Raw genomic sequence first — 18,447 nt, 5'->3', positions numbered from 1 at the left:
AGGTATAGAAAGAAGGACCCGGTGTTGGAAACAAAATAATCTCTTCAAAGCACATAATGCCAGATCAACAAGGGTTGAAAATTAGGCTAGGTTAGCTCAGGTCTTATCAAATCTCTCAAAATTAATAAGATTGCTTGTTTCCATCAAATATTATCCTTTCATTATGGAAATTCATATAACAGAATTCTGGATTCCTGAATTCTGCTGTTTCTCATATGCACCCAAAGGAGCAGCATCTCCCAAATTTATAGAGATTTAGGATCCTGTGAAAACATTTTCTGTCTGCCATTTTGTCTCTGTCACTGCTCCCATCCAGCTGGAGTGTTTGGCTCCCTCTATCATGTGTCTGATTGGAGTCACACTTTGCCAAGTTCAACAACTACTGTGTGGATATACAAACAGAAGTTACTGAGGAGATCAACCATCAATTAAATGAGCAAACCATGAAGTTGAGAACAGAATGGTCAACAAAAGCACAATCTGTTAGTTGGCTGATCATTGTTTTTCAAATGGTATCCAACTAATATAACCACAAATCCTAGTAGCCATTGGCTTGAGGCTCCATGGGTCTTCAGCTATATGTGGTGTCATCTCCTTTCCAATATACACTGTAACAAGCTATATCAGGGTCAATACATAGACATATTTTAAATTTCAAATGATTGGAAAAGTACAAAAAATAAAAGAAAGAACAATTTTAAAACATTAAGGGAAATCATCAGCCCAAACTTTTTCTGAATGACAGTCTTATAAATTTTAATGCCTTCTAGGTGTTTCTATCTAGATGTTTTGACATCATCTATTCATTTATTCAATAAACATTGTTATTTTACTACATGCTGATTTCTAGATTTGTAAAGACAGAAACAAAACAATCTCTGTCTTCAAGGTAACCCCCATTCTATTGGAGGAGAGGGTTGAAAAATATATAAATAGATAAATTACTATGAAATATATGCAAAGTAAATATAAAGTAATTTGCAGATCTAAGTAGTGAACTGGTGATTATGGAGTTCTTGTTAGACTTCATGAATCCTCAAAATCAGCATGTCTAAAAATTCTAATTCTATCTGAAGTCCTCATCCAACTTTTTTATTTCAATCAATAACAGTATTCTTCCAAATTCAAAACAACAAACTTTGACCCTTTTGCTTTCCTTGTCTTCTATATCCCCCTCAAGCGCAGTAAAATATAAAATCCTTAAGGGAAGACACCACTTTTCCTTGTTTTCATGCCCTTATCACATTATTATTCAGTTGTGTCTGACCCTTCAGGACCCTATGGACTGATAAGACAATAAGACCACAAAGATACTGGAGTGGTTTGACTTTTCTTTCTCCGGTGGGTCAAGGCAAACAGAAGTTAAATTATGTGCCCAGGAACTCATAGCTAGCAAGTGTCTGAGGCTAGATTTGAACTTAGGTCTTCCAGGTTCCAGGTCTAGTGCTCTATCTACTAAACCACCTAGTTGCTTCCATATAGCACATATAAAGTATTTAATATATGTTTATTGAATTGAACTGAACGTCTATTGATATTTACTTTATAATGCTCCTTTGATCCATTTTAAAATCCCTAATTCTACTGTAACTATATAAATCAAGGTGCTGATTGATGTTCAATTGTTTTTCAGTTGTGTATTACTTTTGTGACCTCATCTGGGGTTTTCTTGGCAAAGATACTAGAATGGTTTGCCATTTCCTTGTCCAGCTTATTTTATAGACAAGGAAGCTAAAGCAGGGTTATGTGACTTGCCCAAGGTTACAAAGCTAGCAAGTGTCTGCAACCAGTTTGAAAATTATGAAGATAATTCCAGGCCTGGCATTTTATCTATAGCACTACCTAGGTGCCAAGGCCCTGGTAACTTCACATCTAAATTATTATCATTTGTTAGCTCAGCCTTCCTACTTCTGGTCTTTCCTCATTCCACTTCTTCCTGCACACTTTGATTAGATCTTTACAGATTCCCACATTCAAAATGTCATTTCTGTATTTGAAAACCTGCCACAGTTCTTCACTGTTACAAGATAAATAAAGTCAGTTTTCAATTTCCATGGGAGAAATATTCCTAGAAAATGTCACAAAAGTTAAAAAAATGCTCATATTGCTATATTAGACCTATAGGAAATAGGGAGTTATGTTTTTTCAAATACCCCAAACCACAATCTTTTACTAGAAATTGATGAAAATTCACTTTTTTGTATACACTTATCACAAAACATTAATTCTGATAATATGCCCTTTTCCTAACACTGTAACCATAATATAACTCATAAAAATGTAGAATAAAATATAAAATTGGTAACATGCAAAACAGTTTTTCATATTAGTAATTCCTTAGAATTCATTTACCTTTTGTGCTAACAGTTCAACTTAAAAAATGATTTCAGTTAATGTTTGCTTTTCATAAAACATGAAATTGATAGTAGTATAACTAACCTATAGCAAATAACATTCTTAAAACCAAAACATTTTTTCCCTGAATCTTACATTTCACTGTGTCAAATGGCAGTGAGGACATTGCACCATATACTGTATTGTAATAAACCTTTCTAAATTGACCACCCTCTGAAAATCAAGGGAGAGGCTTTGTTGGAACTTTAATTGCTACTGTCAGAAGATGCTGAGACTAGCAAGGTCTTGACTTTTCTTCTGACACGTTCTTTATGGCTGGTAAGTGATATTGGAGATTATGAAGAATATACCAGCTTGAAATAATCCATCAACATCTGTTTCATGCATGAGATCCTTAAAGATCTCATAGTATGGAAGCATAGTTGAGATGAGTTAAAGAACTGGTATTTAACTTTGAGCCTGCCTGTAGGATATCACCTATTCAACCAACTTACATGCATGGTGCATCTCAGTTTTTTTTTTTTCCTCCTGAAGGTAGCTGAATGTGCACAACTGCCTAAGTGAAAGTAGAAATATCATTATTAACAGCATTTAGCAACACAGATGCTTGAATTTTCAAAAATTAAAAACATTGATGTTGAAAATTAATTATATATACTTCATACCTCGACATTCAGAGATCTTCACATCATGACTCTTGAATTTTTCCATCCTTATCCTCTCCTATTCCCATACAAATACTCTCCATTTCAGATAAACTATTTTTCTCCCTATCTTCTAAAAATCTTTACCTATCCTCACCTCTTTGTCATGACTTATCTTATTATCACTCCTTGGAAAATCTTCATTACTTATCAAATTCCAACAAATACTTCATTAACAAATTGGAGACTTACATCCTGCAACCTTTTCATTCTATGATAATCCTTTCTTCCTCTGAACTGCTATAATATTTACTGTCTATGCTATAAGATTGATTTGACTCATATAATTTATATTATACATACAAATATTATTCAGATGCATATATATATTAATACATTTTACATGTAGACATATTACATGCATTATATGTATTTATTTTTTAATGGTATAATGATGTTCAATCTTACATATTTTTAAATCACAGTACCTACCACATTTATTATGATTATGATTATGATTATTACATTTATAACTAGATGTAACTTTCTTGGATTGGGGTATCTTTGTCTTTTATAGTAATGCCTCACTTGGCCTGGATTTTTAGAAATGTGCCTTTTATACAATAGAATGTAATAGATGTGTGACCTTAGGCAAGTCATGTCCCCTTTCTCTGTGTCTTATTTTCCTAATTAAAAAAAAACAGAGTAGCAAGAATGAGCTATATAACTGTTAAAGTCATTTATAGTTCTAAATGCTATGAAAAATATAATGATTTAATTGAAAAGTACTAAATTTATTTTATACTTTCTATAAGACTTTCTTAAAATATATTATAACAACTATTTTTAAGTAATTCAGAAATGACTTTTTTAATATTGCAGTTATTTCGCAATTGGTATCCTACCTTATTTAATCCACCATTATAAAAAGAAAGCCATTGAGCAAATTAATGGGCTAAAATAATTGCATCTATTTTGTATATAATGTATAGCCCCCTCGTTATTCACTCTCTTCACTTAAGATATATCTATATCTATGACTATATCTAAATCTATGTCTATATCTACTATCTAGCCATCTTAAGACATTAGGTTCATTTCACTCCATATCCATTCATATTGTGATAAAGCATGAAAGTTTTGAAAAAAACTCTTGCAAAAACTGAGAGATGCAAAACTCAGAGAATGATCGACAGGAGCATGTGACTAAGGGTCACATGGGAGTCTGAGGCTAGAGATCTTAAGAAAAATTCTATGCCCAACAGTTTTCATCTCATAGACTTCTCTCCTGGAAGGACCTAAGGATTGAGGAAGATTTTTCTCCTGAGGCCAGCAAAGGAAAGAGCTTTTTGGATCTGGCTGCTGGCAGCATCAGTATCTCTGGACCTGCTTGGATATCAACCAGTTGAAGATCCTGGCCCATTTGATTGGACTCCTGGTGTGAGACTTGGATATTGGAAAGTTAAAGCTTAGCTTAATTAGATACTTTAGTTAGTTTAGATATTAGCTTTTAAGTATCGTTTACTCCTAAAACCTTTGTTCCTTCCTACCCTTCTAACCAATAAATTTGAATTTATTTATTTGTTACCTCTTCTTCTTTCCTCATCCCAAATCCCATCAGAACAATATAGAAATACTGATGTTTCTTTCTAATATTTATTGTTTATTATGGTGCAATAACGATCATTATATTTAAATTCCACAATTTGTCCAATTATTCTTCTAAAAGATATTCACTCACCTGTTTCCAATTTTCAGCTACTTCCCTATGTCTTTGAATAATATATTCTAAATGTAAAATTTAACATATTTAGATGACTCAGGGACATCATCATATTACTCAATCATTATAATATCTTCCAGTATAATAATAATCTTAGGGACTATTAAGGTGTAAGGGATTATTTACCATTATGTTTAATGTTCACAAGAAGTTTTTTTTGTTTTTTCTTTATGCTACTATTTCACTGTCAAGCTGCTATATATGACCGTTTACTACTGCCTTTATGTATCATTTTAGTAGGCATTTCTACATTTTAAATGTACAATTTCTACCCTTCTGAATTCTGCAAACATTACATTATTCTTTTTGGTCTAAACTGTATATAAGATGAGTAAAGTATAGGACTTTTTATTGTATACATTTGGTGAAACAAGTTTCTATAGCTTAGATACTTGGTTGGTTGCTATATTTAGGACAATTCAAGATTATCTGTTCCAAGATAAGTGATCGATCACCATATTTTTTATTTTATATAGCTTTTAGAACAATGCTTCAAATATTACATAGATACATATATGTAATATATGTATATAAAATATATATGTTATAGCTAAGAGGAGGTTCATTTATACACAGTTGTATGTGCATATTATGTATAGATACACACCTATATATGTATGTGTATGATTATATATGTATATATACATAAACAATTATATACAAAGGCTTGGTTATGTATATGTACATGTGTACACATGCAAACACATATATGTTTATTGATTTATATATATTTAGTTAGTTAATTAGTTGGTTGATTTTAAAAGAAAGTAGAAGTCTGGGCTTTATGTTAATGCAACCAATATTAAGTATCTGGAATACAGAAGGCACAATAAATATTGATTGACTAATTGATATATTCTTAGGGTCATGCCATCAGTGTTTCTCAGCTCTCTGTATTTTCATATTATATATATTTTAACTTTTAGGATAACAAAGAAGTTTTGTCAGTATTCTACATAAAGATGTACAAATATCAAAATAACTTCTTTCTTCTTATGATATTTATTTGACTCATCTTTATAGAGCCAAGTTTATTGGAGTACACATAGTCCCTCTTTTCTAAACATGAAACCAAATGCTGGGCATATGTTGTTTTCTGTCAACATCTGGAATTTTAGATACTGCCATGATTTGATGATCTTGTGGGTGCATGGGCACTGACTGTGTTAGTGTCACTGCATTTATGAAGTCTATAGTGCCTAACGAGCCTTTCTGGTGGTTTTCAGAAGGAAAGGGAAAACTCATGATTGTCTCCTTGAACGATTGCAAATGATCTCATTCATTTTCCCCTTGCCCTTGTGAAAAACTAGCTCAAGTAGCAGGGCTTTATTCTTAATAAGTTGTTAATTCAAGCAGAAGGCAATTTCACACATTTTTTTAACCTTAGCTGAAGTATCTGTATCATTCTCTAATTTGTGGTAGACATGGCTCTGTATGTTAATACAACACTAATGATGGCAATAAAGATATACATTATAGCTTCATTAAGGCTTATGTGTTTCATGTAAAGCTCTCTTAAGATCATTTTGAGGAATTATATGATAATTATGTCAACAAAGGACACAGGGCATGGAGAAAGGAGATTCAAAGAAGTAAAAGCAGATGTATAGCTGAAAGTTTAAATGAAATGAGGAACCAGTGAACTGAAAAACACAGAAAGGAAAAGCTTTTTATCATGTGCCAGGATGTACATGACAGCAGGACTGAGATGAAGTGAGCAGGTGTTGGAATGGGGAAAATCGTGGTTCTAAGTGAATGAGAGTTTAACATGATCTATGAGAAGGATGACTTTCAAGGAAGTTGGGGAGGTCCATGACTGTTGACTCACTTCTTGTCCACCATACCTATATTTTCCTTTGGTAATATTGTCTGAATCTACCAACTATGTAAGAATAAATGACATGCTATTTATATGAATATTACATATGATAATTCACAGAACATTCATTTTCTTAGAACCTTAATAGATAGTGGGTTTTAAAAAGTCTTGCAAATATGCCACCATTGAGTTAAATTCAATTTTCTAAGAATTTAACATTGATCTAGGTGTCATGTATGCAAAAAGAACAAAAGTTTCATCCCTCAAGGACTTTGTATTTCATTGAGGAAGTTAAAACCTGTATGTAAATTTAAAAAATAAAAAAAATATTATCAACACAACTTGAAGATTGAGAAAGGGCTAATGAGGTACATAAGGAAGAGTCTTAACTAGGAGGTGGTTCCTTAATTGAAGCTAGGGATTCACAAAGGTAGAAGTGAGAAGGATATAGTCTAGGCATGCAGGCTAACTTATTTATTTATTTTGTTAATCAGTTACACTAATTAACAAAAACATTTTCCTTAGTTATATAATCAAACTTATCTCTCTACCAATCCCTCTGTGCAGATGGAAAATTTGCAACACCTGAGCTACATTCCCAGCATCCTTTTAAGTTACATCCTCATTTTATGTAAGGATGCTTAGGAGATAAATTTGGCTGAGACCCGTTCTGCAGGGCTCTATTTTTGGAGCTTGTGCTTTTGGTAAAGTGCTGCAGGTGTGAGTGTCTGTCTCTCTTTGCTCTGCTCACTTGACTGAAATAACCTTTTCTTCTTTTCCTTCTCATTTGATTTAGTATTAAAAATCCTATATATTTTTAAATACTAGGAGTATTTATTCATTTTTACTCATATACCTCCCAGTAATGGAAGGTGATTTGATCTGGGTAATACATGTATTATCATGTAAAACACATTTCCAAATTGTTTATTTTTGTGAGTAATCTTATAAAAAAAAACCCCAAAATATACTCCCACACAAACAAGTGAAAAATTGTATGCTTTCATCTGTATCCTAATTCCAACAATTCTTTCTCTGGAGGTGGATAGCATTTTTTGTCATAGGTCACTAATTTACTTATAATTTCAACCTTTATGTCTAAATCTCATACCAATTTTGACCTTATCTTCATACAGCATATGAAATATTGATCTAAACCTAATTTTTCCCACACTGCTTTCCAATTTTCCTAGCAGTTTTTGTTAAATATTAATTTCTTATCCCAAAATCTGGGATCACTGGTTTTATCAAACACTAGATTTCTGAGGCAATTCTAATCCAATCTATTCCATTGATCCATCATTTTATTTCTTTTTTTAAAACATTATTTTATTTGGTCATTTCCAAACATTATTCATTGGAAACAAAAATCATTTTCTCCCCCCCCCCCCCCCACCACCTCTCCCATAGCCGGCACATGATTCCACTGGGTTTCACGTGTATTCTTGACTCGAACCCATTTCCATGTTGTTGGTATTTGCTCTAGAGGGTTCATTTAGAGTCTCTCCTCAGTCATATCCCCTCCACCCCTGTAGTCAAGAAGTTGCTTTTCTTCGGTGTTTTTACTCTCACAGTTTATCCTCTGTTTGTGGATAGTGTTTTTTAGATCCCTGTAGATTGTTCAGGGACATTTCATTATCCCTAATGGAGAAGTCCATTACCTTCGATTGTACCACAGTGTATCAGTCTCTGTGTATAATTATTTCCTGGTTCGGCTCCTTTTGCTCTGCATCACTTCCTGGAGGTTGTTCCAGACTCCATGGAATTCCTCCACTTTATTATTTCTTTTAGCACAATAGTATTCCATCACCAACATATACCACAATTTGTTCAGCCATTCCCCAATTGAAGGGCATCCCCTCATTTTCCAATTTTTGGCCACCACAAAGAGTGCACCTATGAATATTTTTGTACAAGTTTTTTTTTCCTTATTTTCTCTTTGGGGTACAAACCCAGCAGTGCTATGGCTGGATCAAAGGGCAGACAGTCTTTTATCGCCCTTTGGGCATAGTTATAAATTGCCCTCCAGAATGGTTGGATCAATTCACAACTCCACCAGCAATGAATTAGTGTCCCAACTTTGCCGCATCCCTCCAGCATTCATTACTTTCCATAGCTGTCATGTTATCCAATCTGCTAGGTGTGAGGTGATACCTCAGAGTTGCTTTCATTTGCATCTCTCTGATTATAAGAGATGTAGAGCACCTTTTCATGTGCTTATTAATAGTTTTGATTTCTTTAACTGAGAACTGCCTGTTCATGTCCCTTGCCCATTTATCAATTGGAGAATGACTTGATTTTTTGTACAATTGATTTAGCATTTTGTAAACTTGAGTAATTAAACCTTTGTCAGAGGTTTTATGAAGATTGCTTCCCAATTTGTTGCTTTCCTTCTGATTTTAGTTACATTGGTATTGTTTGTACAAAACCTTTTTAATTTGATGTAGTGAAAATTATTTATTTTATATTTTGTGCCTCTTTCTAAGTCTTGCTTGGTTTTAAAATCTTTCCCTTCCCAAATGTCTAACATGTATACTATTTTGTGTTCGCCTAATTTTCTTATAGTTTCCTTCTTTATGTTCAAGTCAATCACCCATTTTGAATTTATCTTGGTGTAGGGTGTGAGGTGTTGATCTAAACCTAATCTTTCCCACACTGTCCTCCAATTTTCCCAGCAGTTTTTATGAAATAGTGTATATTTATCCCAAAAGCTGGGTTCTCTGGGTTTGTCATATACTGTCCTGCTGAGGTCACTTACCCCCAAGTCTATTCCACTGATCCTCCTTTCTGCCTCTTAGCCAGTAACAAATTGTTTTGATGACTGCTGCTTTATAATATAGTCTGAGGTCTGAGACTGCAAGGCCCCCTTCCTTTGTATTTCTTTTCATTGTTTCTCTGGATATCTTTGATCCTTTGTTCTTCCAAATGAACTTTGTTATGGTTTTTTCTAAATCAGTAAAAAAAAAATTTTGGAAGTTCAATGGGTATGGCACAAAATAGATAAATGACTTTGGGTAGGATGGTCATTTTTAGGTCTCATCCTACCCATGAGCAGTTAATGTTTTTCCAGTTGTTCAAGTCTAGTTTTAGTTGTGTGGAGAGTGTTTTGTCGTTGTGTTCATATAGTTCCTGTGTTTGTCTCGGGAGACAGATTCCTAAGTATTTTATTTTGTCAAAGGTGAATTTGAATGGGATTTCTCTTTCTAGTTCTTGCTGCTGAGCTGTGTTGGAAATATATAGAAATGCTGATGACTTATGTGAGTTTATTTTGTATCCTGCAACTTTGCTAAAGTTGTTAATTATTTCGATTAGCTTTTTGGTTGGATCTCTAGGATTCTTTAAGTAGACCATCATGTCATCCACATAGAGTGATAACTTGGTCTCTTCCTTGCCTATTTTAATGCCTTCAATTTCTTTTTCTTCTCTAATTGCTACTGCTAGTGTTTCTAGTACAATGTCAAATAATAGAGGTGATAATGGGCATCCTTGTTTCACTCCTGATCTTATTGGGAAGGCTTCGAGTTTATCCCCATCGCAGATGATATTAGTTGATGGTTTTAGATATGTAATGTTTATTATTTTTAGGAACGACCCTTCTATTCCTATGCTTTCTAGTGTTTTTAATAGGAATGGGTGTTGTATTTTATTAAAGGCTTTTTCTGCGTCTATTGAAATAATCATGTGATTTTTGTTGGTTTGCTTGTTGATGTGGTCAATTATGTGGATGGTTTTCCTAATAGTGAACCAGCCCTGCATCCCTGGTATAAATCCTACTTGATCATGGTGAATGACTCTTCTGATCACTTGCTGGAGTCTTTTTGCTAGTATCCTATTTAAGATTTTTGCATCTATATTAATTAGGGAGATTGGTCTATAATTTTCTTTCTCTGTTTTTGGCCTGCCTAGCTTTGGGATCAGAACCATGTTTGTGTCATAAAAGGAATTTGGTAGAACTCCCTTTTTGCTTATTATGTCAATTAGTTTGTATAGTATTGGGATTAGCTCTTTTTTGAATGTTTGATAGAATTCACTGGTGAATCCATCAGGCCCTGGGGATTTTTTCTTAAGAAGTTCTTTGATGCCTATTGGATTTCTGTTTCTGATATGGGATTATTTAAGAAATCTATTTCTTCTTCTGTTAGTCTAGGCAATTTATATTTTTGTAAATATTCATCCATATCACCTAGGTTGGTATATTTATTGCCATATAGTTAGGCAAAGTAATTTTTAATGATTGCCTTAATTTCCTCTTCATTGAAGGTGAGGTCCCCCTTTTCATCCTTGATGCTATTAATTTGCCTTTCTTTTTTCTTTTTTTAAATTAGATTGACCAGTACTTTGTCTATTTTGTCTGTTTTTTTTTCAAATTACCAGCTTCTAGTATTGTTTATTAGTGCAATAGTTCTATCCCTTTCAATTTTATTAATTTCTCCCTTAATTTTTAGGATCTCTAGTTTGGTTTTCTTCTGGGGGTTTTTAATTTGTTCATTTTCAAGTTTTTTGATTTTCATTTCCAATTCATTGATCTCTGCCCTCCTCAATTTGTTAATATATGCACTCAGGGATATGAATTTTCCTCTAAATACTGCCTTGGCTGCATCCCATAAGGTTTTAAAGGATGTCTCATCATTGTCATTTTCCTCAACGAAATTGTTTCTATGATTTCTTCTCTAACTAACCCATTTTGGAGTATCATATTATTTAATTTCCAATTAATTTTTGATTTGGCTCTCCATGTACCCATACTGATCAATATTTTTATTGCTTCATGATCCGAAAAGGTTGCATTTATTATTTCTGCTTTTCTGCGTTTGAGTGCCATGTTTCTGTGACCTAGTGTATGATCTATTTTTGTGAATGTGCCATGTGGTGCTGAGAAGAAGGTGTATTCCTTTTTGTCCCTATTTATTTTTTCTACATATGTCTATTAACTCTAATTTTTCTAAGATTTCATTCACCTCTTTTACCTCTTTCTTATTTATTTTTTGGTTTGATTTATCTAAATTTGATAGTGGTTGGTTCAAGTCTCCCACTAATATGGTTTTACTGCCTATTTCCTCCTTCAATTCTCCTAGTTTCTACATTAGAAATTTGGATGCTATTCCGTTTGGTGCATACATGTTGATCATCATTTTATTTCTTAACCAGTACCAGATTATTTTGATGATTACTGATTTTTAATACAGCTTAAGATCTGGTACTACTAAGTTCCTTTATTAAATCAAATTAACCAATGATCTATCTTTTTTTTTCATAGAATCATCACCTCTTCTTATTTATTAAACAGTTCTTTTACTATTAATTTTATTACTTTCCCTTTTTTTAGGATTTTTAGGATTTCCAATTTAGTCCTTTATTGGGGATTTTTAATTTATTATTTTTCTAGTTTTTTTAGTTGCATACCCAACTCATTGATCAGCTTTTTCAGTATTTTAACTATTCAGGGGTGTATGTACTGCTTAGGCTCTATCCTATAAATTTTGATATATTGTCTCCTCACTAGCATTCTCTTTAATGAAATCAGTGATTGTTTCTATGAATTGTTCTTTGACCCACCTCTTTTGAAGAATTAGATTAGTTTCCAATTAATTTTTAATCTACCTTTCCGCAAACCCTTACTAATTGTGATTTTTATTATATATGAAAAGGTTGCATTTATTATTTCTGCTTTTCTGTATTTGGACATAAAAATTTTATGCCTTAATACATGATCCATTTTTTTATATGTCCTTTGTGCTGCTGAAAATATGGTATATCCTTTTTTATCCCCATTCAATTTTCTCCAGAGATCTAAAAAAACTAAGTTTTATAAAATTTCATTCATTTCCTTTACTTCTTTTTTGTTTATTGAGGTATTTTCTCCTTGGCCTGGAAGCTCTTGATCTTGACTACAGTATTCCTGAGAGTTGTCCTTTGAGAGTTCATTGAAGAAAGTGATGTGTGGATTCTTTCAATTTCTATCTTACCCTCTTATTCAAGGATATCAGTGTAGTTTTTTTATAATTTATAGTAATATAATTTTGTAGGCTAATTTGTTTGGAAGAGAGGGTGAATGAAGGGGAATAATATGAAAGAAAACCAGAAAGATAGATAACAGACTATAAAAGACTCTGAATGTCCAAGAGGATTTTAAAAATATAGTTTTATTTATTTTATTGAATATTTCCAATTACACATGTTTTTGAACATTCATTATTAAACATTTTGAATTGCGATTTCTATTCTTCTCTCTTTCCCTTCTTCCTCCTTGAGAATGTAAGGAAATTGATATCGATTATGCATGTGAAGTCATGTACAATATATTTCCATAATAGCCAGGTTACCAAAGAAAACAGATACCCAACCCCTCTAAGAAAAATAGTTTTTAAAATAGTATACTTCAATCTACATTTAGATTTCATCAGTTGTCCCTCTGGAGGTAGAAATAATTTTTCATCATGGAGACTTTGGAATTGTTATGAATTGATCAGAGTTGCTAAGTTTTTCATGTGAGGTTATTCTAACAATTTTGCTGTGTAAACAATATTCTTCTGATTCTTCTCATTTCATTTTTCATGAGTTCCTATAAGTCTTCCCAGGTTTTTCTGAAACTTACTCATCATTTCTTATGGAATAATAGTATTCCATCACAATAATGTACCCCAATGTGTTTAGCCATTCCCCAATTGATGGACAACCCTTCAATGCCCAAGTATTTGCTACCATAAAAGGAGTTATTATAATAATATTTGTATAAATAGGGGATTTTTTCTTTTTCTTGATTTCACTTGAGACACAGACTGAGTAGTGATAGTGTGATATTGAAATCATTTTAAAAGACTGATATATATTAATTTAAGGTTGTCAAGGAATTCACTTATGTAATTCCTAAATGAAACACTCAAGTCAGCTGCCAAATTTTTATGGTGTTTTAATTACAAACAGGAGGAAAAAAAGTTTTAGAGGGAGAGAGAGAGAGAGAGAAATAGAGAGAGAGAGAGAGAGAGAGAGAGAGAGAGAGAGAGAGAGAGAGAGAGAGAGAGAGAGAGAGAGAGAGAGAAGGATAAGGGAGAGAAGGAAATAAGTTTAACCCAGACCCACTCTGGCTCAGGCTGAGCCAAAGCTGGCTTTAAGGCCTTGGATAGCCAAGGCAAGGAAAGGGATTAGTCCTTATCACTCACGTGACCAATCTGAAGGAAAGCAGTCTGCAGGGCTCCTCCAACTCCAAGCACCAACCTCGAACTGCCTCTATCCCTCCTGACAGGAAGTCCTGAGAACTCCAGAGGTTGTTCTCTATCTCACTTCCTGCGTTTCACGTGTGCCAATGGTGGCTCTAGCTTGACCTAGGTCCGCCTAGAGGTCTGTCCTTTTTTTTGTACATGTCTGTTGAAGGCCATATTCTCAAATAATTAAATCTTGAGTTTGCTGCAGCCCTCCTAATCTTGTTACACTGAGTAGGGTGGAAAATGTAGTTTCCAAGACCTGATTCTGCTATTCTAAGTATCTCTGTTATTATTGATCAGGAAATAGCTAAATCCAGTCTTCTAAAGAATGATCTGAATAGGGTGGAGTTGTTTTGAAATTCACAATAGAATATTATTGGATCAAAGAGTATAAACAGTTTGATAGCCCTTTGAGTATAGTTCCAAACTGTTCTTCAGAATGGGATAGATTAGTTTACAACTACAACAATAGTGCATGTGTCCCAATTTTCCACGTTTTTCTATTTTTTTCATTTTTCTTTTCTGTCATGTTAACAAATCTGAAAGATGTAAGTGGTATCTCAGAGACACCTTAATTTGAATTTCTCTAATCAGTAGTCATTTGGAACTGTTTTCATGTGATTATTAATAGTTTTTTATTTCTTTTTTCCCTGAAAACTGTTCATATCCTTTAACTATCAGCTGGGAAATGGCTTTTATTTTTATAAAGTTGGCTGAGTTCCTTATACATTAAAAAAATGAAACTTTATTAGAAAAACTGGTAAAAATTTTCCATAGAAAACATTTTAAATTTCATATAATTAAAGCTATCCATTTTATTTCCCATAGTTCTCTCTGTTTTTTTTTCATAAAATCTTCCCTTATCCATTGATCTAACAGGTTCATTTTGCCATACTCTCCAAATTTACTTATTTGTAAATCTAAAATAGAATTTATTTACAGGTGTCTCAGCTCCTTCATCCCCTCCTGCATCATAGCATTCATCTTCTAGAATATATACGTGTTTGCGTAATTATTTCTTTCTTGTTTACATTTCTTCAGTTCATTCTCATGAGATAGCATTCACAATTTATTCTTCAACTGTCACATCCATAGCTATATATAATGTTCTCTTGACTCTACTCATTTTGCTGCTCATTATTATGTGTAGTTCTTTCCAAGTTTTTTTTTTTTTGTTATCCTGCTTATCGATTCTTACAGAGTAGTAGTATTCCATCACAATCATACACCAAATTTGTTTATCCATTCTCCAATTTATGGACATCCCCTTTATTTCTAGCTCATTGCCACTACATAGCGAGTTGCTGTAAATATTTCGAAACATATAGGTTCTTTTCCTTTTTCCCTCTTCTCCTTATTATGGTATACAATGTGAAATGCTGGTCTGTCTTCAAGACCAACTGCCAAACTGTTTTTAAGTTTTCTCAGTGTAAAAATGGAGGTTCCTGAGATAAAAACAAAGATTCACTCCACTGATTTTTTACAATATATCAGTGGGGTAATCAGAGTGCTTCTGAAGAAGGATCTGTATATGAGGGAGAGAGAGCTAAGGCTTGAATGGACTAGCCTCTGCCCTCCTCTCACCTCTCCTAAGAGAGAGGCAGTTGTCAGTTATACCAGGTATACTGAGGTTCTCTGAGGAAAAGGGTAGTCAAGAGACAGGTCACCACTTATCAACTAAATCCAAGGATGGCCTTAGTTCCTCTGCCACAGAGAGGCTTTGGAGACAAGCCCCTCTGGAGGCTTTGTTTCAGGGGGGGATGTTCCTGGTGGCTCTCTGTTGATCTTGGATCATGTACCTTTTCAGATATAATCAAGAGGCTTGGCAAATCTGACTGCTGTTGTAAGATTTAATGTAATGGAAAGTGGGGTTTGGTTGCCCTAATATTTTTCCTACACAACTTCTCACCTGAGCAGTGTGTTTTCACAGACTCAGGTTTCACTGACCCATCCCACTAAACAGTCCCACTATTGTTTTATGTATCTATCTGGTCTAAAGAAACTGTAGAGAGATAGGTGCAAAAAGGCAAGAAGGGGCAAGGGACCTGGGCTCTCTCTTCCATGAGTCCACAACCCCTCTTTGGGGTTTGAGGTATCCTCTCCTCAGCTGATAGGTGGTTAGAGGTATCAGATAGATGATAGGTTTGTGGAAGAACTTGAATACAGGAACAGGATATTCTCTGGTGGTTCTCAGTGAAATCCTCATCCCAGGCTTATCATGTCAAAGACTCAACTCCAAAAGCCAAGAATTCCCTGTAGATCTTTCTCAAGTCAGTTTCCTTTCCCTGAATCCTTCGCTCTCCAACTGACACTCTCTTTCCTTCAGTCCTGATGCCAAGGTTCCAAAAATCTTCTCTCATGCACCCATCATTACACCAGCAATTTTTCTTAAATGGTGAGTTTCGACTGCAAAATGTTAGATCTTTGAATTTATCAAACACTAGATTACTATGGTCATTATTATTGTGTTTATGAATCCAATATATTTCACTAATCTAACACTCTATTTCTTAGATATTGTTCTGATTACTGCTTTGTAATATAGTTTGGAATCTGGTATTGCTCAACCACCTTCAAATTTTTTTTTCATTGATTCCCTTGATATTCTTGACCTTTTAAAAATTCCAGATGAATTTTGATGTTTATTTTGTTCTAGCTCTCTACAATAATTCTTTGGTCATTTGATTGTAATGACACTGGATAAGTAAATTAACTTAGATAGAATTTTCAATTTTATTGGATTGGTTTGGGATATCCATGAGCAATTAATATGTCCCCAGTTATTTAGATCTATCTTTTTTTGAAAAGGAAATTTTTTTTGGCAAAGCTAGATGACTCATACCTGGAGGCAGGATGTCCTAAAAATAAATCTTGCCTGAAATACTTCCTAACTATGTGACCCTAAGGAAGTCACTTAACTCCAATTGCCTAGGCCTTACCACTTTTCTGCCTCGGAACCAGTACTTATTTTGATTTTAAGATGGAAGGTGAGGGTTAAAAAATAATGTTTTGTAATTGTGTTTATATAGTGTTTGAGTTTGTCTTGGCAGGTAGACACCCTATTTTTTATATTGTAAGCAGTTATTTTATGGATTTCCTCTTTCTATCTCTTCTTACTGATTTTTCTTGTTAACAAATAGAAATGCTGATGATTTATCCAAGTTTATTTCATATATTCCAACATTGCTAACATTGTTTTAACTAGTTTTTGAGCAGAATTTCTAGAATTCTCAAAAGCATACCATTATCTGCAAATAGTTGTTTTATTTCCTTGTTGCCTATTTTTATTATATAAATTAATTTTTGTCATATCTAGTACAATATTGAATAACAACAGTAATAATGGATATTTTTGCTTCAATCTGATCTTAGTAGGAAGGCTTCAAGTTTATCCCCATTACAAATATCACTTGCTCCTAGTTATAAATTAATGATTATAAATATATATATATATATGTATATATATATAATAAAATTAATCATTTTGAGTAAAGCTTCATTTATTTTGTTTGTTATAGTTTGTTTTTAAATAGGAATGGGTGTTGTTTTCTGTCAAAGGTTCTTTCTGCATCTATTAATAGTTAAGACATAGGATAAATCTGTGATCTGTTGGGATTATAACCAATATTGTTTCTCAGGGTCCTTTATCCTTTGGGACCAGATTTGATACTGCTCCTCTTGTCTGAAAGTGCTTCTCTGTCCCTGAGCTATGACCCAGAAATGGGTATAAGTAATAGATTTGCCAGTGTCCGGTCTTGTATCCAATGCTATTACAGGGGTTCACTATAACTTCTTTCTGATCAATTGCCAGGCCCCTTTACCATCTCTGACTTGAAAGTTCCTGATGCTCCTGTTTCTTCTTTTGCCACCACTTAGTCACTCCACTAATGTTGCATCTAGATTGGATATGGGCCAGCCTCAATCTCCATGTCATAGAAATATCTTTCCTACCTCTTAAGTTGTCTTGGCTTGGAAGAATGTCTTGCTTTGAGCTTTTGTTAGCTCTGCCACTCCAGAGTTTGGGGGGGGAATTTTGGGACAGCTCCTTTGAGTACTTTCTCTACTCTAATACATTGGCTCCACCCCTAAAGTTCCTGCCCCAAAGTTTTTAAAACGTTTAAAAGAGGTTTGTTTTGTCCCAGAGGCAATAGGGAGTCACTGAAGGTTTTGAGTGTTGAATTGAGGGTGGAGTTGAGAAAATATTAACATTAATATTAGTTAATTAAAATTTTGTGTTTTGGAATATTTATTCTAAATACTTATAATACATGTGAGTCACTGAATTATTAGTTATCTCTACTGATCTCTGGGCCAGCTAGGTGGTATAGTAGGTAGAGTCCTGGGCTCAGAGTCAGGAAGATTGATCTTGAGTTCAAATCTGGCCTCAGACACTAGCTAATTATAGGTATAATATATATTATAATATCTATAAATATATATATATATATATAATCATTTAGCCCTGTTTGCCTTTGCTTCTTCATCTGTCTAATGAGCTGGAAAAGGAAATGGTAAAACATTCGAGTATCTTTACCAAGAAATTCCAAGTGAGATCCCAAAGAAACAAACATGACTAAAACAGCTAAACCACAACTTTTCTTTAATTGTACATCATTGATTTTTGAACAGTTTGAATTTGGATAT

At 33.6% G+C, this 18,447-nt stretch overlaps 1 protein-coding gene across 1 annotated transcript in view; it reads left to right on the top strand.

The window, feature by feature from the left end:
- Positions 1-18,447, top strand: part of LOC100019224 (pinopsin) — a 334,695-nt gene that overhangs the window by 272,146 nt on the left and 44,102 nt on the right. The window lies entirely within an intron of this gene.

Source organism: Monodelphis domestica, chromosome 8 (assembly GCF_027887165.1).
Source record: "Monodelphis domestica isolate mMonDom1 chromosome 8, mMonDom1.pri, whole genome shotgun sequence".
Lineage (NCBI taxonomy): Eukaryota > Metazoa > Chordata > Mammalia > Didelphimorphia > Didelphidae > Monodelphis > Monodelphis domestica.
This window is presented reverse-complemented; position numbering and strand designations above follow the sequence as displayed.